This window comes from Manis pentadactyla, chromosome 1 (genome assembly GCF_030020395.1).
Source record: "Manis pentadactyla isolate mManPen7 chromosome 1, mManPen7.hap1, whole genome shotgun sequence".
NCBI lineage: Eukaryota > Metazoa > Chordata > Mammalia > Pholidota > Manidae > Manis > Manis pentadactyla.
In genome coordinates, this window is record NC_080019.1 from 3,382,990 (window position 1) to 3,409,792 (window position 26,803).

Below are 26,803 nucleotides of genomic sequence, written 5' to 3' on the forward strand. Positions count from 1 at the left end.
ACAAAGTAAGACATGCCTCTGTTCGGTTTACATAATAATTAAATCTTTTATTGCTTTATTGCTTTGCTCTGTCACTGAAAGCTGGCCTCTTATGCTGCTGTCAATCATAACGACATCCACAGCTCTCCTGCATTGGCGGCCGTCTGGGAGCGGGAACAGAGGGGGGGGCGGCACCCCAAGGGAAAGATGTTGCTTCATGTGCCAAAATGAGACCATAGTTTTGGGTTTCGGTTTTTTTAACAGCTGGCCTGCTTCGTCCCCTAAGTTTATCACCCTGCACAAATTAAGCTAATTTTATAAACTGAAGATGCTCTATCGGGTGAGCATGAGCGTCGTTCTGTTTACTGTCCTGCTCTTTACAGTTAGTTTTATGATGTATGGCAAGAATGTGCTGCTATAAAGCCAGTCTGTAACCCTCACACGCCCAGGGATGGTTATGAATCTCCTGTAGGACTGAAAATACAATATGAAAAACTCGGTGGGGCTTACAATCTCCACTGCAAACTATTTAACCCTTTAAGGGCAAATTCATTTTTTGCAGGCCTTTTAACTAGATTGGGAGATGGAAGATAATCAGTTTCACAAAAGTAAGACAGCTGCTCATAGTTTAGTTAAAATCTGACAATTTCTGATCCTTTCATACGTATAAGTACAAATACCATACAAATACCACGGCTGACACCTGCACCTCTTGCCTTCATTTCTTTAAATAAATAAATCCTTAAAAACATGTAAATATGGAAAAGAAGTTTATGCATCAGAAACAGCTTAAAAATAGGAAGTGCCAGTATTTTTAGCTGAATATGGATCCAACTTCAAATGTAAGAAGAGCTCTCTGCTACCATCATCTGCCCATCGGTGGTAACATCTACTTTTGGCCTTTTATAAGGATTTGGAAATCTGGATGTGAGCCTCAGAAAACAGAGCACCAGAGATTGCATTTAATTACCCACAGCTGGGAAGGTGCTCCTTCCTTAACCTGTCACTCAGCGCTCTTTGTGGAAACCAAGTGGAAGTTTTTCTTTTCCGTAGCAGCCGTTTGTCTTTCCTCTCACCCGCGCCTGCCTGACTTCCTCAGGATGTTGCCGATGTCACATACAGGGCGGGAGCCGTTTCTGTTGCATGTGTATGTCCGTTTGCCTGACTGGCCCACATTTGTTCCATGATACTTTGGTATGCAAAACTCAAATTTATTTTCTCAAATCAAATTAGATTTGGTTCCATTCCCAAGTAGCAAAGTTGGCAGGAAATCTAGTCTTCATCCTTTTGCAAAGCTTTCTTTCCCTCCTGCTCTTGGAATTATATTAGAACATCTAGAAAATAACAATGTCTAGAAATGTTGGGAAAAGAAGATCCGGTCTTTGGTCCAACACGTCTCTCAGGCTTGCGTGTCCCCGTCACAGCTTGTGTTTCCCTTGCAGGCGAGCAGCTCTGAAATCATGATCTCCCAATCTAGTCAAAAGCCAGACACGGTCACCTAGGATGCTTCCTATGCACCCCCGAGGGTCCTTCACACCCAGACACCACATCCCTCACCCCTGGATCCTCACAAGCTGCCTTTCGTGAGCAGGGCACAGCTTTTCAAGGAACCTGCCACTCTGCCATAAAGTCCTTTTTTTTTTTTTCCTTAAGAAGAGCTATTTTTTCCTCCAAGAGTCTAGCTTTTCATTGCTGAGAACATTTAATATTTATTCCAGGTAAGAGTAGGTCATCTGAGACCAGGCCTATAGGTCTCAAAGCTCTTGGCTTTTTAAGTGGAGGGGAAAGTAAAATGTTTCTTATTCTTTGTGGTGAAGCTGTATCAAAAACTGAGACGCAGTTAGCTTCTGGACTGGGTTCTCCGGAGTGTGTAGGTAAGCAAATAGATAGCTAGATAATGATGGATAGATGATAGATAGATAGATAGATAGATAGATAGATAGATAGATAGATAGATAGATAGATAGATAGATAGATAGATAGATGATAGACAGATAATGATGGATAGATAGATAGGTGATAAAGATATAGATAGATGATAGATAAATTGATAGATAGACATAGATAGATAGATAGATAGATGATAGATAGATAGATATAGATAGATGATAGATAAATTGATAGATAGATATAGATAGATAGATATAGATAGATAGATGATAGATAGATAGATGATAGATAGATATAGATAGGTAGGTAGGTAGATAGATAAATAGGTAGATAGATAGATAGGTGATAGATAGATAGATAGATAGATAGATAGATAGATAGATAGATAGATAGATAGATGATAGACAAATAGGTGATAGACGATAGGATAGATTGATGGATTCATGTGTATAGTTATATGGCAGTTTGGGCATAGGTTGTATGTGTGTATGAATTCCATACTTGATGAAGAGAGAAAAAAGTGGAGCATATCTTCAAAAATAAGGTCTTTTGTAATAACAGCATCTCCAGAATAGAATAAGTCAGCTAACAAGGCTGCAACAGGGTGAGCTTTAAACCCAGACGGCCTATCTTATTCATCCTTGATTTCCCAGACTCAATCTTGGGATGAAGAATATAATAGATACTCAAAAGAAAAACATATGTATATGCATATGTGTGTCAATCTGAATTGAAATAAAACCCCCAAAGTCGGTATACCTTCAGATCAGCTGAATATTAAGGCATTTTTAATAACAACTAAGCAATCAAGCAAATACAAAACCCCAAATAAGTCTGTAATTCCAGCCATACCGACTTCCCCCTTCCCTGCTGCTGTCACTGGGAGGCACGTCGCCTGGTCACCTGTTCCCACGCGCACCTCTGGGATAAATTATCCACTCTTCTCTCTGAAGCCGTGTCTTGCATCTGCCTCTCCTTCAGAGAACGCCAAATAAGGCACATACACTGAGAAAAAAGCCAGGCAAGTGGCTAAACACAATAATAAGTGGAGAAACGAAAACTCTTTATCGTTGCAAGGCTTTTGCATCGAACCTTACTGTGTTCACTCAGTCAGTCAGTCAGTCATCTGTGCTCGTCTGACACACTGCTGGGGCTGGACAGGGCTGCTAGTCTGAGGAAATATCGATCCTTTGGGCCTGGTAGCAAAAAAGCAGTTGGTCTTGGAACAGTAGGTCTTGCTGAGCTGGCCACACAGAGGGACAGCGGTGTCCTTCCCCAGTGCTGAATGTCTGGAAACTGGGACCGTCTTCTGCTTTGATACAGGTTAGGCACGCCATGTATCTGGTGGTGAGGCAGGGCCTGCCCTGTACTTGATGGTGAGGGAAGGTGGTTCTGCAGAAAGTTTGCCAGGAAGTGAGGCACAGTGACCCTCCATAAACATGTCTGCAGTCTTCTCACTGAGGTTCCACCGCCTGGTGACATGGCCCAGCGAATGCCCTGGACCCGTCACTGATGTTCTCTTTGATGATAAATTTAGTGAAGAAGAAGCTCCTCTGAATTTCCTTCACAGGGCAGGGAAAACCACGGTGAATGGACGCTCCCAAGCACCTGGGTATCGTGCAACGAGATAAGGATCTTAGAGCTGTCATCATCTGCCTCTGTCCATTCCGCTGGGGGTTTTTCCCTCCAGAATATCCATCTGAGAGAAGCCCTATTGGCATCTGTGCTATTTCATAGCATCAGAATCACCAGCGGATTCAGTCTTAAATGGCTCAGCAAGTCTCCCTCTCTCTCCATGTTGTAAATAAGAAGCCAGGAGAAGACGGCTGGGAGAAAAGTCATCTTTAAAGACAAGAAATCACCAGGGGATTTAGAGATGGCGTGGTTGGGACCCAAGCGTCCTGGAAGATTTCTCCGTAGGAAGAGGCTCCTGTGCCCCCGCGACCTCCGGTCCGTCCGGGGCGGTGGGCAGCCGTCTGGCCTCGGGTGAGCTGGGGGTGGAAACAGGGACGTGCTCACACGCGACCCCGTCCAAGAAGCCCCTCCCTGGGGTCATGGTCCTCACTCACCAGCAAGTGTATTTTCACAGCTGTCAATCCAATCATGCTTTTCAAAGTAATAAAAGTCGGGTTTTTCACAAAACCAGTGATGATTAATAGTGATTCCTTTGTTAACCACATGTTTCAGACCAACAGACTAACTTTTTATTTTGCAATGTACCTTTGCAACTTGGGCAGTCATCACTGACTGGGAACTTTATGTATGCTTTCTTTAAAGTATGTAAATTTCAGGTCCAAGTCCAACACAACAGTGCAAGACCTCAAAAAATATAAGTGAGTTTGTGTAGTAATTGAGGCCTGATGGTCTCGAGGCTGTTTTGGGTGTTTTCTGTCAGCTTTGTTTTCTATGTGTCTGGTTGTTTGACCCCCAAGTGAATTTTTTTAGTTTTTGTGACCGTTGGATAACATAACAATTACTCTTAAGTGTCTATATACACATATGCACATGTACTTTGGCTGGGACAAGCCTTATGAGCTGCATCTCTCTTTGTTTGCTCATCAGTACCCTGGAATGCATGTGTGGAAGGAAATCTTACTCAAATCTCCATGCCCTTTCAATAGCAAAGAGCCTTCTCTCCTGTAGGTAGACAATTATTCCTTCCAGGAGACATGTCTAAAGTTTAGTTGCAAACTCACACACGCTCTTCAGAACTACCTTTTCCTTTTCTGGGGACGTGCCATTACCTTCGGTATATATATTTTTTCTCCAAGGGGACCATAATATCCTTCATGTTTTTACTCTACATTTACTGAAAAAAAGTTACCAGGACTGTTCAAGGCTCCTATAAACTTTGCTAAAATCACTTCACACAGTATAATAATGTATAAATGTATATAAATAGTGTATAAAAAAGGAAGGGAAGGAAGAAAAATCCCCGTATTAAAATGATTTGGTTTGTTTTGGTTGTTGTTTTTCTACCATGTGGAATGATTCATTAACATGCATCTTGCTTATGTCTATTCAATAGGATAGAAAAACCTCATGTAAAAACATGGAGATACCTAGAGTAGATTTTTAAATGTTGGAGATATTGAAAATAAATCACCCCGTACAGCACTCTGAGAAAAATGTTTAAATGTTTCCATTACTTCATTCTTTTTGTTTTGCTCCTGATAACCCAGATTATAAATTCTATCGCTATACTCCCATATTTAGTAAATAATAAAACTAGAAATATTGTTTATGTTAACACAGGACACCAATACACCCCATCCCAGCCACATACACATCTTGCAAGCACTACAGAGAATTACATTGGTAGGACTATTCAAACAAACTTACTATTACTATAAAGATCATTAGAGAAGCTAAAAAAATATCCTCTCCTCCTACCCTTTCTCCAGTGGTTATATAATGGGACCAAATGGAAGACTTTCAAGGTTTAAGTGGGGTTTCTCCCATTCGGGCTCTTTAAATGAGAATCCCACACACATTCCTGAGCTGTTAGCATAGTGAAGTCAACTGCAAACGATCAGCACCTATTCCAGGACTCTGCCCACCGTTCTGATTCCCTGTATCTGAAAGCTTGGTCCTCTACCTGGGTGGCTGAATCAGACTCCAGCCCCTTTCACGGTTTTCCTCAAACTTGCTCTCCATTCAGCTCTATGCCTCGTATTGGTGGAGACAGGGTTTTATGTGGAAACTCTCTCCTTCTGACCTAGCTTGTCAGGAGAGGGTTACTCATGGACTGAGGGGTTTGACTCTCCATTTGTTGAGTAAAGCTTTTGAGGAAAAAATATTATTATGAAGGTATATTTAAGTCTCCTTAATAGACAATCTTATGTTGGTTTCAAATGTACATCACAGTGGCTCAACAGTCCCCCGTTCCCCCTCCCCAAGCCCCTCCCCCTCAGTAACCACTAGTTCCTTCTCAGTGTCTACATGAGTCTACTGCTATTTTGTTCCTTCTGCTTTGTTTTGTTGTTATACTCCACAAATAAGTGAAATCATATCATATTTGTCTTTCTCCGCTGGCTTTTATCACTGAGCATAAAACCCCAAAAATCTATCCATGTTATTGCAAGTGGTAGGATTTATGTTCCTTTTATGACTGAATAATATTGCATTATGTGTATGTACCACATCTTCTTTTTCCATTCATCTACTGGTGGACTCAGGTTGCTTCCATATGTTGGCTATTGCAAATGGTGTGGTGATAAACATAGGAGTAAATATGTCTTTTTGAATCAGGGATTTGTTTTCTTCTAGGAAATTCCTAAAGGTGGAATTACTGGTCAAATGGTATTTCTACTTTTAGTTTTTTGAGGAACCTCCATACTGGTTTCCACAGCAGTTACACCAATTTTAATTCCCACCAACAGTGTAGGGGGAGTCCCTAGTTTTCTGCATCCTTGCTAGCATTTGTTATTTCTTGTCTTATGGATAGTGGTCATTCTAACTGGTGTGAGGTGATATCTCATTGTGGTTTTGACTTACATTCCTTGATGATTAGCCATATGGAGCATCTTTTCATGTGCCTGTTGGCCATCTGTATTTCTTCTTTGGAAAAATGTCTGTTCAGGTCCTCTGCCCATTTTTTGATTGGGTTATTTGTTTTTTGGGTGTTGAAGTATATGAGTTCTTTATATATTTTGGATATTAACCCCTTATCACAAGTGGTTTACAAATATATTCTCCCATACTGTAGGATGCCTTTTTGTTCTGCTGTTGGTGTCCTTTGCTGTACAGAAGTTTTTAGTTTGTTGTAATCTCACTTGTTCCATTTGTAATTTTTTTCCTTCGCCTGAGGAGATGTGTCCAGGAAAAAATTACTCATGCTCATATTCAAGAGATGTTTGCCTATGTTTTCTTCTAGGAGTTTCATTGGTTTCATGACTTACATTCAGGTCCTTGATCCATTTTGAGTTCACTTTTGTGTATGGACTTAGACAGTGATCCAGTTTCATTCTCTTGCATGTAGCTGTCCAGTTTTCCCAACACCAGTTGTTGAAGAAGCTGTCATTTCCCCATTGTATGTCCATGGCTCCTTTATCATATATTAATTGACTATATATGTATGAGTTTATATCTGGGCTCTATTCTGTTCCATTGATCTATGGGTCTGTTCTTGTGCCAGTACCAAATTGTTTTAATTACTGTGGCTTTGTAGTAGAGCTTGAAGTCAGGGAGTGTAATCCCCTCAGCTTTGTTCTTCCTTCTCAAGATTGCTTTGGCTATTTGGGGTCTTTTGTGGTTCCATATGAATTTAAGGACTATTTGTTATAGTTCATTGAATAATGCTATTGGTATTTTGATAGAGTTGAATTGAATCTTTAAATTGCTTTGGGCAGGATGGCAATTTTGACAATATTAATTCTTCCTCTCCATGAACATGGGATGGATTTCCATTTTTTGGTGTCTTCTTTAATTTCTCTAATGAGTGCCTTGGAGTTTTCAGAGTAATAAATCTTTCACCTCCTTGCTTAGGTTTATTCCTATATATTTTATTCTTTTTGATGCAATTGTAAATGGAGTTGTTTTCCTGATTTCTCTTTCTGCTAGTTTGTTGTTAGTATGTAGGTATGCAACAGATTTCTATGCATTAATTTTGTATCCTGTAACTTTGCTGATTCAATTATCAGTTCTAGTGTTTCCTGGTAGATTTCTTTAGACTTTTCTATGTATAATAACAAAGGTATAGATTGAGAAGAATTGGTATTGGGAAAAATACAGGATTTCATTTTGGCTTATTTCTGACTAATAAAGTTCTTTAAATCATCTAAGGGTTAAGCTATTTGGGCGATAATTGAGAAAACACAAACTCAAACAAAAGATCTGTCCATTTTCTTTGTTTAGTTTTTTATTATTAAGAATATTGTTAATGTAGGTAAGTGAATAGACATTCTACAACCAAGACAGGAAAAATACCTCTGTGATTTCTCTAGCTTAACATAGAATAGGCAGAAAATAAATACACAGTCTCATTTATCCAACCTGAATTCAGTTTCAACTTCAAGTTTTTGCTGCATTCATTTTCCCTTGAATCCTTCACTTCTACTCAGTTGTTCGGCCCACCCAGATCTGAACAGCTGACCAGGTGCAGACCAGCTCCCAGTACTATGTGACAAGAGAATGAACTCTGGGGCTTTCAAAGCTGTGCCCAGGGCAGCCATCCCCCTGCCCTTCACTTTGCTAACTATATTTAATTAGGACTTGATTTATCCATTCTTCATTAGGCAGCAACCATATGAGAGACACTGTGTTAGTTAGTAAATAGAAGATGAATTTTTTTAAAGCCTGCTTTCAATATTCTAACCATCCAGGAAGATTATGTAGTAAAAAGTAAGAAAGAAATTAGAATGAAATAAATGTCCCAAATAGTACTCTAAGTGCTATCATGTTTCAAGGAGGGGAAGATTACAATTGATTGGAGGCACAAATGTGCAAATAAATATAAAGGAAATTCAAATTTGATGTTATAAATAAAGTATAAAATGTCATGAGTGTTCAAGATATCTGATGGTGAGAGAGTGATGCAGTAATGTTCATAATCACACTGTTAATTGACAGATCAAAGATTCTAACCCAATTCTGGTTACCAAATCACTGCTACCTACCTCTTCTTGTTTTTCATATATTTTCTTATCAAATTCTAAGACTAATGCTGTGAGTTAGGTCTCCTTGTCCTAGTTTTAGAGATGAGGAAACTGAGGCATAAATAGCTTGGGTTAATGAGGGTACAGTAACTTACCCTAGTTTATAAGATTATCCCCTGAAACCTCCAGTTTCCATTTGTGACCTTCCGTATATCTGACATCCACTAACTTATCCTATCACAGATGCTTCTAAAGTGCTTCAGACATGCTTTAAGTGGGAGCAAGAGTCACATGGCAACCTCATGTACACTGTTAATTTGGTGAACTTCATGCAACATGCCACAAATTCCAGTATTAATGAAACATCATGAAATTTGGCTAGATAAGCCCATGAAGTTAACTGCTTTATAACATTGTAATGTCACCTGAATTTTCTTAAGGTTTTATTTAAGTTTCCGGAGGGAAAAAGGTCTTTTCAACCTCTTTGGGGAAGAGAATAAAAGAAAACACTGCAAACCACAGGCTTCCTCATCTTTACAGCCCTGGGGAGCTAAGGAATGACAGCCCAAAGTCATTTAACTTAAATCTTCTCTCCCAGTTGATGCTCAACACCTCCCTGTACCTGCAGATGTCACTGATTTCTGCTGTGCACAGGGTTCTGGCATATTTGATTACACAGAGGGACAAAGGAGTGACAGGAAGAGCAAGTTTACAAACACCCAATGTATCAGCCCTGGTAGTAAATACAGGTGGATGTATTTCTCTAGTATGAGGCACAATCTCCTTACTAAAATTGACTTAAAAATTCAAGTTATGTTTCAATTTACCCAATTCATATAAAATATTATTTATACCATATTTTAAATGTATTTATTAAATATATTATTTGTATACTTATATATAAACATATTTATTGTGTATAAATACATATTATTATATGTAAATACACATGTATTCCATTGGGAGAACAGCGAAGGGGGCCAACTGGCCTTTAGGAATCAGGGTTTGTGCAGCTCAGGTTGGAAGGGCAGTTCACATGAATGAGGCAGAAGGAGTAATTTGTGTTTTGGAGAAGAGCGTGAGGGGTGGGGAAATGAAAGATGATATCAGGGGAGGTAGATCGCTGTGTGACTGTAGTTAAAACTCTGAATGTTAGGCTGAAGACACTTTGTGTAACTCAATAGGCAATCAGAGGTTATTCAAAGGGCTAAAATGGATAGTGAAATGTCAAGATTAGATTTTCTAGCTTGCATATACAGAAAAGATCAGAATAAGGAGAGATGAATACAAGGAGATCAGCATGAAACTACACTCCAGGCAAGAAATATTGACGGTCATAGCTGGTGTGATAAGAGTGAAATGGAAGAAATAGAAACAGAGGGAAAAGAAGGGAGGGAGGAAGGGAGGAGAAGGATCCGATGAGCCCTAGTAGCCAGTCAGGCGTGAGGAAAAGGAAGCCGGGAAAAGCCAAAGAATGATCCCTGGTTTCATTATTGAAGTAAGTGTTTTATCAAGAGTAAATCGACCTAGTAGTTATTGAAAAACTTGAGTTTGAGATGCCAGCTGTCTCCTTTGGAGGTATTTCAGAAAGATGAATATTAGAGAAATGCTTATTAGTATTTATTCATACTTATTAGAAAGAGAAATACTGAGATATTGGAATGAAGGTTGAAAAAGAAAGTAATAGCACGGAATGACTTTTAGTTGGAGGGACAGCAAACCGAGGTGAGTCACATCGCGTAGGTCTTCTCCAGGCACTGAAGAGGCAACAGGTAGCTGATAAGGCGCAAATGAAAGCAGGTATTGAGGGCACCCTGCTCGGGGAAGGAAGGCAAGGGTTCTGGGAACCAATCGACTGATCTCAGCTCCCCTTCAGCAGTCCCCAAGTCGGAGTATTTCTGGGCCTGGATTTGCAGGAGGCAAGGAGCTGCTGTGGGTGCTCTTCTGTTGGGTGTGGAAGAACATGTTCCAGGGGTGAGGACCAGGGGGCAGGACCTGAAGGAAGAGCTGGGCATGTGGCCTCCGTGGAGAAGGTTGGCATCAGAACACACGTGGGAACTCTGGTTCTACGAGTTTTCCAAGTAGATTAGAAAGAAAAGATACATATCCAAGCAAATCTCAGTTGTATTCTTGAACTCCTAGAATAAAGGGAAAATATTTTTTGCTTCTAAGAAAAGAAAAAGTTAGCTTAAAAAAATATATCAGCATAGGACTGGTCTTCCCATTTATTAAACTAGAGTCTAAGTGATAGAGTTGCACATCAAGGCTTTTGGGAGAAAAGAACTAAACCATAAGAGTTCATTATTAATAAATTATATTGGTATTAATTTATAGTAATCATGTCTATTATTTATAATTAATAATAATTGTATTAAATAACTTATATTAATAATCTACATCAGTCCAGGATAAAAGTCACCTGTCAGAGCACAGGAAAGCTTATTTAGAATATTCAAGATACCAGAAAGTATATCATTCACATATGTTAAGGAAGTATGTTTGAAAAATATATTACAAAAACAAGCAATTGACCAAAATAGGGAAGGGTCCTCAAAATGTAAGAGGATGAAAGTGCACAGCAGTGAAACTTGCAAAACTTAAATACACATATATATTTGTATATTTTTATTCAAAATCTTAAGAATGAAGATGTACTGCCATGGAATGAAATGTAAAGAAAATCCTGAAAGTACTAAATGATTTCAACAATCCTAGGATTTGGGCAGAGGATTTGATCAGAGAGTAGAGAAAGCATCCCAAAGGCTATCTCCTTTGGGGGGTTGATGAAGTTTGATTACCCAGAGGCTCACTGTTGGGTAAGCAGTGTTGCTTTGAGGAATAAATAGTAGTTAACGTCCTCACAAGCAATGGTTTATTCTGCTAAATAAAATAGGGAAAGGAAAGATAATCAGAAGATAATGGAATAGGAAAGTATGGTAGAACCTTAATATTAACCAAAAGGAAGTGGCATAAAGAACCAACTATTCAAACCAATAAATAAAACAAAAAGGGAAGAGAAAATACAGCAATAAAAAGTAAGTAGTGAATATAGAGTGTGATAAAATGCAGTTACTACACTAAATATAAATGGTCTGAATTCTCTCATTAAGGAGGAGACTACCAGATTGGATTAAGATACAAAACCCAGATACATTCTGTTCACCAAAACAACTTTTTTATTTAAAAGGTTAAATATAAAAGTGAGAACAAGGAAATACAACAGATTGAATATATGCAGTGAAGTTAACTTACTACTCCAAAAAATCTCACAAACACTCTATAAAGAACTTTTTTAGCTATAAAGTGACAAGTTCAAATAGAACAAAACAAAAAATTGGAAGCTGGAAGCAGATAAATTAGTGATAAAAAAATTAGTAGACCCTGGAATGTAAATCCTATACTAACAATTGGGAAAGCCAAGAAGCCTGACATGTATACACCAAAGAATCCTTAAAAGTCTCAGAAACTAGAGACTGATAGTTATCTGTGGAGACGGTGGCAGGAGATAGACTGAATTAGGAAGAGTTGAAGGTGAGGCCCTTAGATCTGCCTTCTGTCCGCTGGAATCCTGCTCTCATCTTCGACTGGGGGCTGGACATCTTTTCTCTGAAGAAGGTACAGCAGAAGAGTTGGCACCTTGCAGAGTTCAAGGTAGGAAAATTTTACTGAAAATAGAAACATTAGGCAAATATATGCCTACTGAATGCTAATGACTTCAGTTGTCTTCTCTGTGAGGTTCCCAGAACACTAACAACAGGGCATCGTCCCCCAGACAAGAGCGGGAGGGACCATCTCTGGAAAAGCTAACACAGCCCCGAAGAGACTTGAATGCACTGGCGCCAGGTGTCGCACCCCGCGAACAGGCCAGCCGGGGCTCCCACAGGGAGGCCTACAGGAGGGAAGCCCCTGTCCGCTTGCTCAGGGCTTGCACTTGAACTCCTTTAAATATTAGCACATGGTTACTTGTCTCTTGCATGAAAGAGAGGAAAGATAATATTAAAATAATATTTTTTAATGGACTAATTAGAAAAAAACTTCAAAAACTAAGAGTAAAAATGATCTCTAGTATTTTCAAGTAGGAGGTAAGAGAAGATATTGTATAAATGAAATAAGAATAGGATGCTATGCAAAAGAAATGTCCAGAAAACAAAAAGGATGTCTTGGAAATTGAAAAATATGTTAGCTAAAATGCCAAACTCAATGGAAGATAAAATTTCCCATGAAGTTAGAGCAAGAATTAAAAAAGAACATAACAAACGGAGACAAAGATAACCATGAAAATAACCCAGTGTTCCAAACACCCCATGAATGGGAAATCAAGAAGGAGCTAGAGGGGAAAACAATCATGAGTAAACAACTCAAGAGAATTTTCCACACATGTAGTTTCTGAACTAAAAGACCCCACCACCATGTGCCTGACACAGTAAATGAAAACATACCCACTCTGAGGCATCCTATCTCAAAATCTCAGAATTTGAGCAACAAAAAGAAAATGATAATAAGCTTTCACTGAATGAAACACAAGGATGGTGTGCTAAGAACCAGGAGATATTTTCAGATTTCTCAAGAACAGCATTAGAAACTACCAGATCATTCTAAAGAAAAAACCTCCTTCTTAAAATTTGATGCCAGTGATCTTTCAGCTCTAAGAGTGAGATAAAGACATTTTCAAACCTGCAGATTCTCAGCTCTTTCACCTTCCACAAACACTTCCCAGAAATCTCCTGCATACTGTGCTCCTCTGAAACTAGGGAGAAAAATAAGAGGAATTGAAATAAAAGAAATATGAGAAAAAAGGATTGTGTGAGATACCGGAACAGAGTCAGCTAGGAAACAGTCAGAAGAAATCCCCTGGATAGAATAACAGCAAATGCCCGGAGGACAGTTGTGTGCCAGGGATAAAAGAAAACTAGCTCACATGGAACAGGTCTTAGGACTCTAGAAGCTTCTTTGAGGTCAATTTGATGGTGAAGAGATGTAGACAAGTGTCAAAGGGTTTTTAGGTTGAACAATAAAATATATTTAGAAAGCTCTGTGAATAAAATTATTGTCCATGCCAAAAAAAAAAAGTTTGGAAAAGAGGGAATGTAACCCTAGGTTACTACAAGACTTAATTTACAACATAATAATAATGATACCAACACTAAGGGCTCCAACTAAAATTATGCTTCAACTTAATTTTAAAAAGTCATGGGATGAGAAATGTGCAGGGTGAGGGAGGAGAGACTAGAACGATAAAGGCTAAATCCTCATCCATCAAAGTCAGAAGTCAATACACAAAACTGGAAAATCAAAAGTAACAATGAAAAAAGGTTATATTGAACTATGGAGATAAATGCCACAAAATCAACTAAGTTTAAAAGGACTGCTTCAGGGGAAAGGGGATGGAGAGGATCGGATCTGATGTCTTTCTTATTAAATCTCATAAAACTATTTGTATATGTATACACACTACATGTATATATAGTTTGCCTACATGTATATGTGATTTTACTAAAAACTTAGAAGATAGATGGCAAGAAGGAAGGAGGCGGGTAGGAGGCGAAAGGAGGAGAAGAAGAGTAAAGAGGTGAGGAACTAGGAAGCCGTCTGGAGGCCAGAAGGGCCGTGTTTTTGTCAAATGATGTGAATTTTAATGTGAAAGGCATCGAACACGATGCACATAATCTCATCAGTAAAAAGAATAAATTTAAGGTCACATTTTTTAAATCTAGGATGATTTCATTCAATTCTTTCATTCCCCTTTTCTATGGGAAAACTCAATTTTCCGACTTCCTGGCTATGAATGCAGTTCTTGGGCGTTCTGATGGCTGGGATGAAACACGGTATGTCTTGCAGGCTTGTCCGTTCAGAAAAAGCCCTGTTCTCATTCACTGTGTGAACTGGACATGAATCTGGAAGCCATTTTTTCATTACTTCAGATCGGGTTTAGGTCCAGTTTAGGTCAGTCTAATTTTGTCGATCCTCCAGATTATTCGTACTTTGCCATTACTTATCCAGTCTTCTTCATGAGACATTTTACTTATTGATTATATTGCATGCATTTTTCTTCTACCACCACAAAATTATGCCCATTTGTAATTAATCATGAACTCTATACATTTTTATGATGATGTGTCAAAATTTTCCAATTTAAAGGAGAAGATATACTTTATAACTATAAGAATTAGCCAATATAATCTAAACTGAGATTCCCATCTTAAGAATTTACATTTATTACTGCATTAACCAGTACCCCTTAGCTCACAAGAACATAAACACTTTTAGCTTAAGCATCAATAAATAAAATAATAGACAGGTAGGTAGGTATTCAGAATTTTTTTCTCTTAAAGCCCAAAAAGCAATATGCACAATCAAATGCAGAAAAGCTTTACGCAAAGGGTGTAAGCAAAGGCACTTTTTCCTTTGGAATCTCATAATTTCCCATTTCTATCTCTCAGGGAGTGTAACTGCCTTATTGGTATTTTTTCTTCTTTTATAGAGTGGCTTTCTTTGCTTCTCCATCAACCCAGCAAACGATATTCTCCTGCAGTCCTTGAGCAACCTGTGTGCAGGGGATCCAGACAGGGTAGCTGCTTCTGGGAATCCCAATTTCGAATTCCTACAGGAGAGCATCTGACCCGGTTGGGTTCCAAAACCCACAGAGTACAAACTTTGGTTCTAGAAGTCTGTTCCTTAAGGGTGAAAGGATATTGCTCGGGGAGGGAAGGTGTACATCAAGGACACCAGGAAGTATGTCCTACACTGCAAATAAACGTAATTAGATCATACAGTACTATAGTTAGTGCATTCTAACTCATCACTGACACTGATGGCCTGCATGCATCTTGTTTTCCTTGTGACCATTTATTATTGTGCAGTGTTCCTTGAGATAAAGAAACGTCCTCACTGCTGTGTAAGAGGAGCAGCTTAAAGAACTCTTCTAGGCCCTCTTGTAACTCAATGTTTTTCTGATGTCTTTGATCCTTTTCTTTTACTGCCCTGACCTATGAATCTATTCTTGTGATTTATTTGGTTTATTATTATAATCAAATTAACACCAGGAATCTTCTATACCTCATGGGTGGTATGTCCAATACTTCCTGACACCTTCCTCCACTTTTTATTCTGCCTCTTACAAAGTCCGGTATCTCCTTTTATCTAGTCCATTCTTTCGTTCATTCAGAAATATTTGTTTGGTATCTAGTATGTGTGAAGCACCACTATGGAAGCCAGAGAAAGAGCAGAGAGAAGGTTCTGTGTTTCCTGAAACTTGTCTTCTGGAGGAGAGGAGAGGGTGAGCAAATAAGTGAACAAGGAAATCACATAAATGATGAAAATGGGGAGGCCTAAATTCTATGCTGAGAATTAAGAAGTGTGATGGTTTGCAGGATGTTTGAAAGTCACTTCTGCATAATCAGATTTGAATGACAAGGGTGGACTAACTATGTTGAGATTTAAAAAAAAAAAAAGAGCATTCCATGCAGAAGACAAAGTTACCAGGCCCAGGCCCTCTGTCAGCAGAAAGCTTGCACGCTGCCAGGACCTCAGAAGGCCTGCAGTGGAGACGCACGGGGATGGGGTCCGAGAAGCGGGCAGAGACTGGACTTCGGTAAGCCAGGTGGGAGTCTTGCCTTTATTCTGATGAAGGCGAAGCCAACGGGGTGTTGTAAGCAGTGGGGTGCCCAGGTTAAACTTCCATTCTAAAGATACTGACTGACTGTGTAAACGTATAAAATGGAGTTAGCAGTAAAGCCAGTTAGGGGGGCATTCAGTTGCTGTTCTTGTGAGTAAGTGTGTCTGTCCCTGTGTTTTCTAATGCAGTGTTTTCTAACTTGGTGAAAGATACTCGGATTTCATATAGATTATTAGATTTCATCTGAATTTATGCCTACTTCCTACACATTCAGCAGTTCCTGCAGTAAAGATCTGAAAGCCTCATATTCCACATGAGTTAATGTGGTGTCATCTGTGCATGGGTTTATTCAGACATGATTTCACAGTGCCTGCTCTAGGCCACACCCACATTAAGTGCCCTTCAGACACCGCATGACAGCGGGGCCTAGAGTCTCCAGACAGCTGACCTCTTAATGAGAAATCTGAAAACACCCTAACGTCCTTAGGGAAATCATCTAGAATCACTTAACATAGATGTTTCCTCTTCTACGTCTGTGCAAACCATCTCTCCTGAAAGAGAAGCCCTAACAAAACTTTGTCCTCATGCCCTGACCTTTCTGGGACCAATCTGAGCTGCCATGGGAGACCCGCTGGGCTCTGTTGCTGCCGGCTGGGCAGGGGCTGTGTGCCCGCACATGCCCGTTGCCAGGGGGTGTCTGTGAACACTTTTATTCAGCATTTCACAGTGAATCATATTCTTTGCTGTAGGCAGTGCTTCTGAAGTGCGGCTCTTGGAACGTGTTCTAACCTTTATTTTTAAGAAACAAGGATTCCATAGCCAAGGAAACTTCCTAAGCACAGAATATAAACCTTTCTTGCCGAGTCTTAGGAAATATTAAACGGTCTTTAAAAATTCTTCCTTTTTCTAAAACAAAATGTATTTTGTTTAATACAGTTTTCTGGTATTACCTAAAGCATCACAAAATATTTGTCCCCTAGCTTTACAAATTCCACAGAAATTCTTCTACACACAGTGGGAAGAGCCCTTCTGATCTCACCAATCCCTCCCCAGTGCTCACAGAGCCACCCACCCACCCCCAAAATCACTGCTTCATGTACAGCCAAAACATTCGTGTAGCTCTGTGTGTGTGTGTGTGTGCATATTCTGTTTTGCTCTGTTTTAACTTGAAGTGAGCCACAAGAAGCAAATTATTCAGGGCAGGGGGAAGAATGACTCGTTTTTTCCTACAAGAGTAAAATTTGAAGGATTTGGGAAGTTTCCTAAAAGAATAAAGTCACCACTTAGGGGCAGGCTTTATTCTGGTTAAAGTTACCATTGTTCAAGGGGTTACCACGTAAGGGCAGGCCCCCCCTCCAAGACACCACACCTGGGTTCCAGACCACTGCAGCAAAGTGGATTTTGCAATAAAGTGAGTCAAATGAGACTGTTGGTTTTCCAGTGCATAGAAAGGTTATGTTCACATGGTATTGTAGTCTATTAAGTGTGCATTGGCACTATGTCTAAAAGAAATGTCTGTGCCTTAATTTTAAAAGTATCTTATTGCTAAAAAATTAACCATCATCTGAGCTCTCAGTGAGTTCTAATTGCTGATCACCGATCACCATAAGAAATATAATAATGATGAAAACCTTTGAAATACTGTAAGAATTACCAAAAGGCAACAGGCACCAGGTGGGTAAATGCTATAGGGAAATGGCCCTGACAGGCTGGACACAGGGCCCCCACAAACTCTCATTTGTCAAACATCAGCAAAGCAAGTAAAGCACGGTGTGCCTGTAGTATAAAAGGGACAGATTTCATTAGTTTTCTGACCCTAAAAATACCAACTTTCTTGTGTGAGTATCTGATTCAATTTAGATATGAGATTATGAAATTATTTGTACTCTTAAAAATAAAAGAGCATTAAATTAAAATGTATTTTGAAGCTCTACTGTCTGTGTGACAACTTTTATTATCTTTTTATCCAATTACAGTTTTTAATTATAACTTGTCTGTGATTAAAGGCAGAAAATTTAAAACTCAATATTTATCAGTATTAAACTTGGAGCATTTTACCATTAAAATCATAGTGGCTTATAGACCGTGAGTGCTGTGGTGGATAATCACATCTGTCAAAGGATTGTTTTTAACCCCCCATGGGTGTGGATATAAGTGAAGTACAAGCAGTGGGGATTTTTATTGATGTATAAAACACCTCCTACCCAATAAAAGCCCGGACACCTGGGATATCAAATGTTAGCTGAGCCTGGATTTATTATGATACTCTATGACTTATACTTTATGCATTCAGGATGAGAAAATCATTAAAACTATACTTGTCGCATTAGGGGAACATTTACAGTGACTCTCCTCAGGGACTGTTATTAGCACTATATTTAAAGACCTCCTTCCTGGCCATCTGATCTTTACAAAACACGTATTTCTCTATAGCTGACATGAGAATTGAGTGCTGTTGGGAAATCCCTCTGAGTCATGACTTCTTTTGCCACTGAAATCTTTCCCTAAATAGGAAGTTGTTTTTCTTCTTTATCTTAATCTGTGAACATCCTCCCTTTTTCTCAGTCCCTGTTATTTACTGCCAGTCTTTGGCAGGTTTTCAGCACACCTAAAAAGAGAAAGTCTGACAGTTAAATACCTAAAGAGACTCAATAAAATAAAATAAATCAAAGTCTGGGACCTGAGGCCAAAGAATCAAACTGAAATAAGAAGAGATTTCCAGCAAAAATACATGTCCAAAGAAAATTTCAGAAAGCTTTACTTGATATAAATATTTTATTCAGTAAGAAACAAACTATTGGTGAATGGAGAGACTTCAAACCCAAAACTGGTATGAATTTCAGAGGCAAGACTTTACAGGCTGGCTTATAAAGTGAAAAGGAGGAAATTATCCACCCCTCACAATGATTGGTTATTACAATCAGGGTTTCCAGATGGTGGGCATTGGTTAAAAGTGATTATCTTGCACCATTTTAGGAAGCTGATTTAAGTTTGTTTACAACTATCAGAGGCATTTACAGGAAATAGACAAAGTTTCACTTCTGTTCATGCAGTAAGCTAGAATTAATTTTGCTTGCATGTCTCAAATGATTTTGATGCTTGGGGGATTTTGAAGGCTGGTCTCCATTTTATTTTAACATATCTAAGAAATCAAAAATTCAAAACCAAGGTCATGTCATGTAAGGACATAAATATACATTTTGTCTTTCCATAACATATAATCTTGAGAACACTTTTCCTACTAGAAATCATAATTATATCCATCAGTCACTCTGGGGCAGTAGGGTCAAGCTGATAATACACCCGTGTCTCTGCCAATCACATGCAAAAACCCGGGAAGAAAACCCTCGGCTTCACAACTGTTGTGCCTCCGAGCCTTTGAAACAGCCATTATCTCCATGGCAATCTGTATGGAAGGTGGCCATCCAATCTTCATCTTTTTTTTAGTTTAATTTTATGCTCTCATATAGCTCTATTTTGTAAGGTATTTCCTTTATTCACTTCTTTATTCCCCTTAGTAAGACAAGTTTCATCTAACTATATAGAAACAAGATATTCCATATTCCTATGAACATATGTGTTAGCATGTGCATCTATTTATATATACATATGTATGTGTGTGTGTATATATGTATATATATATAGAGAGAGAGTGCATATAGAAAACATAATTGATATTTGAACAGAGAATTATGTGAAACACATTGACCAACAAAGACAAAAGTATTTGGAGAACTGACAGGTAATAATTGCAATATGTACAGATGCAATATATATAAAACTTGTATGCAAAATATAATTGGTATTTGCATAGACACATTATGTAAGTAAAACATTAACCAATGGAAAATGTCAAATTCTTTAGGCATCTAACAAGTAGTGATTGCAATAAACCTGAGTTTTTGGCCTTGGAATATGTAGTGATTTTTTAAGTTTTGAAGATATGTGAAAAGACAAAATTTTCCATTATATTAATATCAGTCCTTATTATGACAAGTTTTCCTAAGGACTGATATCATTATTTAACTACTGTTCTTTTCCTCTCTGAATGACATAGTCATAATGTTCTGCTAAGAACAAACTATATCTTTTCAATCATTTCAATCATTCAAGTAAAAGTTCCAGGAAAACTCTTCTTCTAGAACTCATGTGTGAAAAATGATACTTTTATGAAGCAGAACAAGTGTGATTTACTTTCAAAATCCCTTCCTTGGTCTCCACTGGAAATCTGTTTTATTTAGTGGGCCACACAAACAAAGCATGTATCTGTATATGGAAAGCACAGGTAATTTGAGAAGGCAATACATCTTTTTTAAAGAAGTGGAAAGTTCTGAAAGTATGTATCACAATGATGACGCCAAACATCTGAATTCCTAATTGACTTCCACCCTAAATCTACATCGCTTCTTTGAAGCTTTTAAATATCTAGGCATATAGGGCACTCATCTGATGAGATTACGTAGCCATTAACATTCAGGTTTTACAAGTATTTAATGACACAAAAATGTTGCATTACTGATCTAAAACGTGGTCTGTGAACGTTCACGCAGTGGGGTCCTGGCGTTGTTGCTCCCGCCGAGCACACCCACAAGGAGCCTGTGAGCAAACAGAACAAGCAGAGCAGGAGCAGAAGGCGGTGCATCAGATGACGGCAGTGGTTTTCTCTGGCTCCCAGTGAACCATTCTCTTTTTTGTGTATTTCTATAATTTCCAAAATTCTACATTTGTTTTGATTTTCACTGAGATACATACAGTAAAGCACACAAACCCCTTAGTGTCCAGCTTGCTACATTTTGACATGTATGTGCTCATGTAATCATCACCCAAATCAAGGTATCAAAGGTTTTCACTCATTTTTCCCCCTTCCCCTATTTCACCCACCTATGAAACCCCTCCCCATGGCAACCACCAGTTTGTTCTCTGTGTCTTTGAGTCAATTTCTGTTTTGTTTGTTCATTCATTTGTTTTGTTTTTAGATTCCATATGTAAGGGGAATTATATGGTAGTCATCTTTATTTGGCTTATTTCACCTGCCGTAACACCCTCTAGGTTCACCCATGTTGCTGTAGATGGCAAGTTTGTGTTCTTCTTGATGGCTGAGTAATAACCCATCATGTATGTACCACATGTACTCAGATTGCTTCCATATTTTGGCTCTACAGTTGTTTTTAATTCTTTCATACCATCCAAAAACTAATAAACACTGTTTTTTAGGCAAAAAATGAATCATCCATTATCCCACAACACTGATACAAACAGTAATGACCTTGTGTTTTGTATCTTCTCCAGTGTTGTTTAGTTATAATCATTATCCTACGTTTGTACTTTCTTATGCATTTTTCCTATTATCATTTTCTTTTAATTGCCTTTTTAGTATTGCACTGAATAATTATCCTATACTTCAGCTAAGCACTTCCTAGGTTTTGATAAACACATAGAGAATAGATGAAGAATGAGTGCATGAGTACTTCTGTGCAGAGTTCTCTTCACTCGCTTTTGTCCTCTATTTTAAGATGAAGATACACAAAGCATATTCCATGGGTGATGAGTTTTAAAACCTGTGCTAACTCCTCAAGACAGTGTTATCTTTTGTATAGTATAGTCAAAACCACCTTAAGGAAGCAAAATACTCATGTAGTATTTTCATAGTGAAAGATAAGAATATTTTTTTTATAAATGACATAAAGCTTTCATTGTGTGTTATTTCCAGGAAAATTTCATTTGCAAAATTTTGGGAAGAAAAGTTGTGAAAAAATGTATTTTCCTAATGAACTTAACTAGTTCCCATTGAACTTAACTAGTTCAATGAATAGCCATCAACATGGCTAAATAGCTGTGTGCAGAAGCTGGAATTCCTTAAAGGAAACTTGCTGTAACAAAGGGAATGGAAGCAGCCTTCTTATAGTGGCATCACCATGAGCGGGGGCCTCCCCAGCAGCTGTATGCACCTAGAACTTTCAGCAATAATGTCCCACATTGCTGTAACCTCCAACCTTTGTGGGCCATTGCTTTGTTGATTTGCTAATCTTTCTTTTTTAAATCATACGTTCTGTGGGTGTTGAAGGTGACTTAGATATACAGCTGCAAGCATATGAAGAGTGTTAATACAGCGTCTTACAGTAAAATGATTGATTAAAGATGTTGTTATTCTAAAAACATAATAAGAGTAGGACCTGACTTTAGTGTAAATGAACAAAGGGTATTTCAATAACATGTGGCTATTCTGACAATCATGCTTTGGCCCCAAAAATGTGAAGTTCTGTGTCTCTAGCAATCATGCCGAATCGTACTGGGGTTTCAAAAATGGTGGCTCAAATCAGTGTTCAATAGCAGTGTACATAAGGGGCTGTTACCTGTTGGTATTTCATAGGAAATGGAAATGTTTAAAGGCCTACTTATTTCCCAGCCAGAACAGCCATCCGTAGAAACTTCTGGGGTCATTTCTTACCCAGCCCTGAAGGCTCAGCCAATCCTGTTCCTGGTTGGGGGCACTGGAAGGAGCCCAGATCGGCCCCCAGCAGCCCCCAGATCACCTCCAGCTCTTCCCAAAGGGACCCCTCCAGGCCAAAAGAAGGTATTTGTTCTCTGTACTCATGACATCCTGGCACAGCCTCTATTCATTTTATGCCTCTCCTCTGGAATGTTTTCCCTCCTGCCAATAGGAAGTCTTCAAGACCTAAAAGCAGAGGTAACAGGCAGGCTGCCTGGAAGTGAAACATAGCTTGAAGACTTTTTTTTTTCTTTAATGCAGCACATAGTGGCCAATATTTAAAAATCAGAAATATCATATAAAAATCTAGATTTTCATCTTCACTTGAAAACCAGGATGTCTGGTCACACAGTCCCTCGTGGCTGCCACCGGCCACAGCTGAGTGGCAGTGGCTCCCTTCCGATGGGACAGGATGTGTGCTTCCGGCCCTAATTCAGTTTCCACTTCTCCCTGTTCCCTAGACCAGGCCACCAGACGTTGCACCTCTCCCTCTCTGCCCTCAGAATGAAGTTCTAACAGCAAAGAGAAAGACATCTATCTGGGGGCAGGGGGCAGAGGGGGCAGGCCAATAACTCTTATAATCATGCTATTTAATCTACACAAAGTCAACCACATGTTTGTCTATGTTTAATTATCTTTATTACTATAAATTCATCAGTATTTCTTGAATCCTGGTTTACTCCAAGCATTAGGTAAGGGAATGTGAATAAAGAGAAAAGTTTATAATATAGTGAAAATAATAGAATCTAATCAAGTTATTATAGTACAATGCAATAAGAGAGGTTCATACAAAGGCACTAAAAATCTATGGCCATACGATGTGTTGCATTCAAAGATCTAACTTCTCCACAGACATTAATAATAAAAGGCTAACAGAGTTACTGGCCTATATCAATTTAGTTTTTACAAAAGTATTATAAATATCTATGTCAATACTTTAGGATGCAAACTGCTGGGAGTGATAGTTGTAATTTTGAAATATCATGAATTGTGAAATATCTGCCTCAGTTGTCATGAAACATTAAGAAATCAGTACTGCACTTCAGAATATAATAAAGCCTTTTAAAATTTCTTATCCATTATTTGTCTGCCTATCTCAAAACAATATTTCAGATGTTGGGGTTAAGTGTTCTACTTGATAGGTATTATATAAATCAGTTGTTACAGTTATCAATGTTTTGGAGTATTACTTAAATACAGCGCAAACTGCTTATTTAAGATTTACTACAAATAAGAGTTATCTGAACTGCATCAGTTTAAATTTCTGGAATGTAGAGGTATCTTGAGGAATTTTTAGTACAGTTCAAGCTTACAGCAATCTAAAGCCAAATATGAGATTCAGTTTTGAGTTTTCTTTTTTTTAATAAAAGAGATCTACCTCCCCTTGACTTTGACCCATCAATCTGTCTTTCCCCTTTAACCTTTCAAATTTCAACTATTTGGAAAGAACAATCATATCTTCCCCACCAATCACTGTTTCAATTATTTTCTATCCATGAACTAGCCTTTGACTGGTCATATGACTTGAGGGCTTCCTTCTCCCACCACCCTCCTCCCCACATGCTCCTCCACTTTGTAAGCATCCACTGTAAAAGAGAGCCCTCGGAACAGAACGGTTAGATATGGTAGGGAGACTATATGATAAGATAGCAGTTCTGTATATAGGAGAAACCTATATTTCTAACAACAGCATTAGTGTAAAAACCAGGGGCTTCATATTTCTTGAAAGGACTTTTTCATCCCCCATTTAAAGCACTGCCTTCATCCAGGACAACATTCACTCAGGACTCAGCCCTTTTTGAGGCATGGAGGCCCTGAGGAGTGAGTCCCACAGTCCCCAGAATCATAAACGTACCTTCCCATCATGTGCTCTGATGCTGAACTGTGTGACATTACGTTAACACAAAATCGATTCAGCCATCGGAATCTCCCTGCTGTTGGAGGTGACTGATAATAATGCTAAGTCTGGTGTCAAAGAGGAAAAGTGAAACAATGACATGTTAACATTCATTTTGTTGATGAAGTAAATGATGAAAATAGAAACTTGTTAAAACTTGAGGTAGACTGTATAGTGCCCCCTGCACGCACGTGCACACACACACACAAAGGTGTCCACACCCTAATCTCTGGAACCAGGGGATATGTTACCTAACATGGCAAAAGGGACTTTGCAGGTATGACTCAGTTGAGGATTTTGAATCGAGGAGAGGATCCTAGATTACTTGGTAGGCCCCGTGCCGTCACAGAATCCTTGTGAGAGGAGGAGGCTCAGGGACAGCAGTGTGGTAGGGGGAGCAGAGGTCTGCATGGCGCAGACCACAGGCAGGAAGCAAACAACCTCCAGGGGCTGGGAGGGCAGGCGGTGGGCTCCGCCCAGAGCCGCGAGAAAGAGCAGAGCCATGCCCGGCCGTTGTGGATTCTGACTTGCACAACTTCAGAAAGATGAAGGGTGTTGCTTCAAGCCACCGAATTTGTGGTGATTTGTTACAGCAGCAGTAGGAGCTAATACACTTCTTATCCAAATGCTCCTGTAAAATGTGTTCATCTAATAGACTTTCCTTGGGGTGGAATTAAATACAACTGCCATTTATTCTGAAAGATATTTATTGAAGAACCTAAGACTTTGTTCTCCTTCCTAACAGTGGCTTCAATATTTTGGCTTTTCCAAACCTGGTAGAGTTTCTATGTATCACATGCTAAGAAATCAGTCTGATGAGCATGATTTTCTTCATATTTGTCCAGGGTACTTGGACTGGCAAAACAGACATTTCCAAATAACCACTGGTTCCTAGCACCAAAAAACTGAGAATACAGTCAGTCAGAAATGTTCTTAAAAAGACTCATTCTCCCCATTAATTAATTGCTAACTCACTGATTAGTTAAATATTAATTATTAAATAAATATTCAGAGGTATTTATGATATTGTCATTAACTCTTCTTTAATGACAACTTTTGGTCTTAATACATTTTGGCAATAACAAAAGACTTAAAACTTTGTTTAGAATAATAGAACAATGTCAAATGAGGATCACATGATTGAGTTGTTTGGAAACAGTACAAAATGCTATGAGAAATTTATTTAAGACATTATCTCTAGGGCTAATGTATTTCTAAATGACCATACAATGCTTTAAACAGACATAGAAGAGCATTAAGCTAGAAGTTTCAACCATTCATTTCCTGGGATGTTTGAGGATTTATTAAATGAAATTGATTTGTGAAATCAGACAGAATTGGTGTGTTTACCTTTCATCAACATGATTGTAACTACACTACTAATCAAAAATATTAATGACATTGATTATCTTTCAGCACTTTCTAGTTTATGAATGCAAGCATAAGTATTCATTTTCCCAAGTATTTAATAAGACTGGCTGTCAAATTAAAAACTAAACAATAATTTCTACAAGGTGTGGTGGACCAATAAAATCATTTCATGTAATCGAACATCCCCCTGGACTGCATGAACATTAATTCCTTGGTAGATCAAGAAATAACATGATTTACTGTGTAGTCAGAAGTCTGAAGTTCCACATCTGGCTCTGTCACTAAAACGCTCCTTAAATCCACTTGAAACAATCTAACAGTGGCCTTGTTCCTGTCTCTGTCAGCGTGCAGGAAAAACCTCAGTCCTTCCCCCTGTGTTTCCCCTTGACTCTCACACTGTTATCTTACTCACAACACTTCTGTGTTGTGTGAACACCACATGTGAGGGTCTTTTTCCCCCACACTAAGCAATTCTGCAATACCAGCTGGGTGCACATAATTTGACTTAATTCTGACACTGTCTCCCTGGAGACAGCATCAGATCCCACAGTTGAAGGGCTCAGTCCCACAAGATTGTCCTCTGCAGCCGACGCCAACTGCAAGAAAGGGGTCCCCAGGTTACCCACAACTTCTGTCCAGCTTGGCTACAAATTGGGGTTCCCATGACCTCCCCCTTTGGATTTGATTATTTGCTAGAGCAGCTCACAGAACTCAAGGGAACACTTTTATGGGTTTATTAAAGGATTTTATAAAGGATTCAGATGAACATCCAGAGATTCAGAAGGTAAGGTCTGGGGGTTCCTGAACCCCAGAACCGGGGTGTGTCACCCTCCTGGCATAGGGATGTGCTCATTCTTTCTTTGGCTTTAACACTTCTGAAGAGTACTCACAGTTTGTTTTGTCCACTGTCCCTCCATTTGAGTTTGACTGAATCAGGCTGTGCAGTTTTCAGACGAGGCCGTGGA

General features: G+C 38.9%; 1 protein-coding gene across 4 annotated transcripts in view; it reads left to right on the forward strand.

The window, feature by feature from the left end:
• The window catches only part of GALNTL6 (polypeptide N-acetylgalactosaminyltransferase like 6), a 967,667-nt gene that overhangs the window by 669,655 nt on the left and 271,209 nt on the right, over positions 1-26,803 (forward strand). The gene's annotated exons all lie outside the window — the stretch shown is intronic.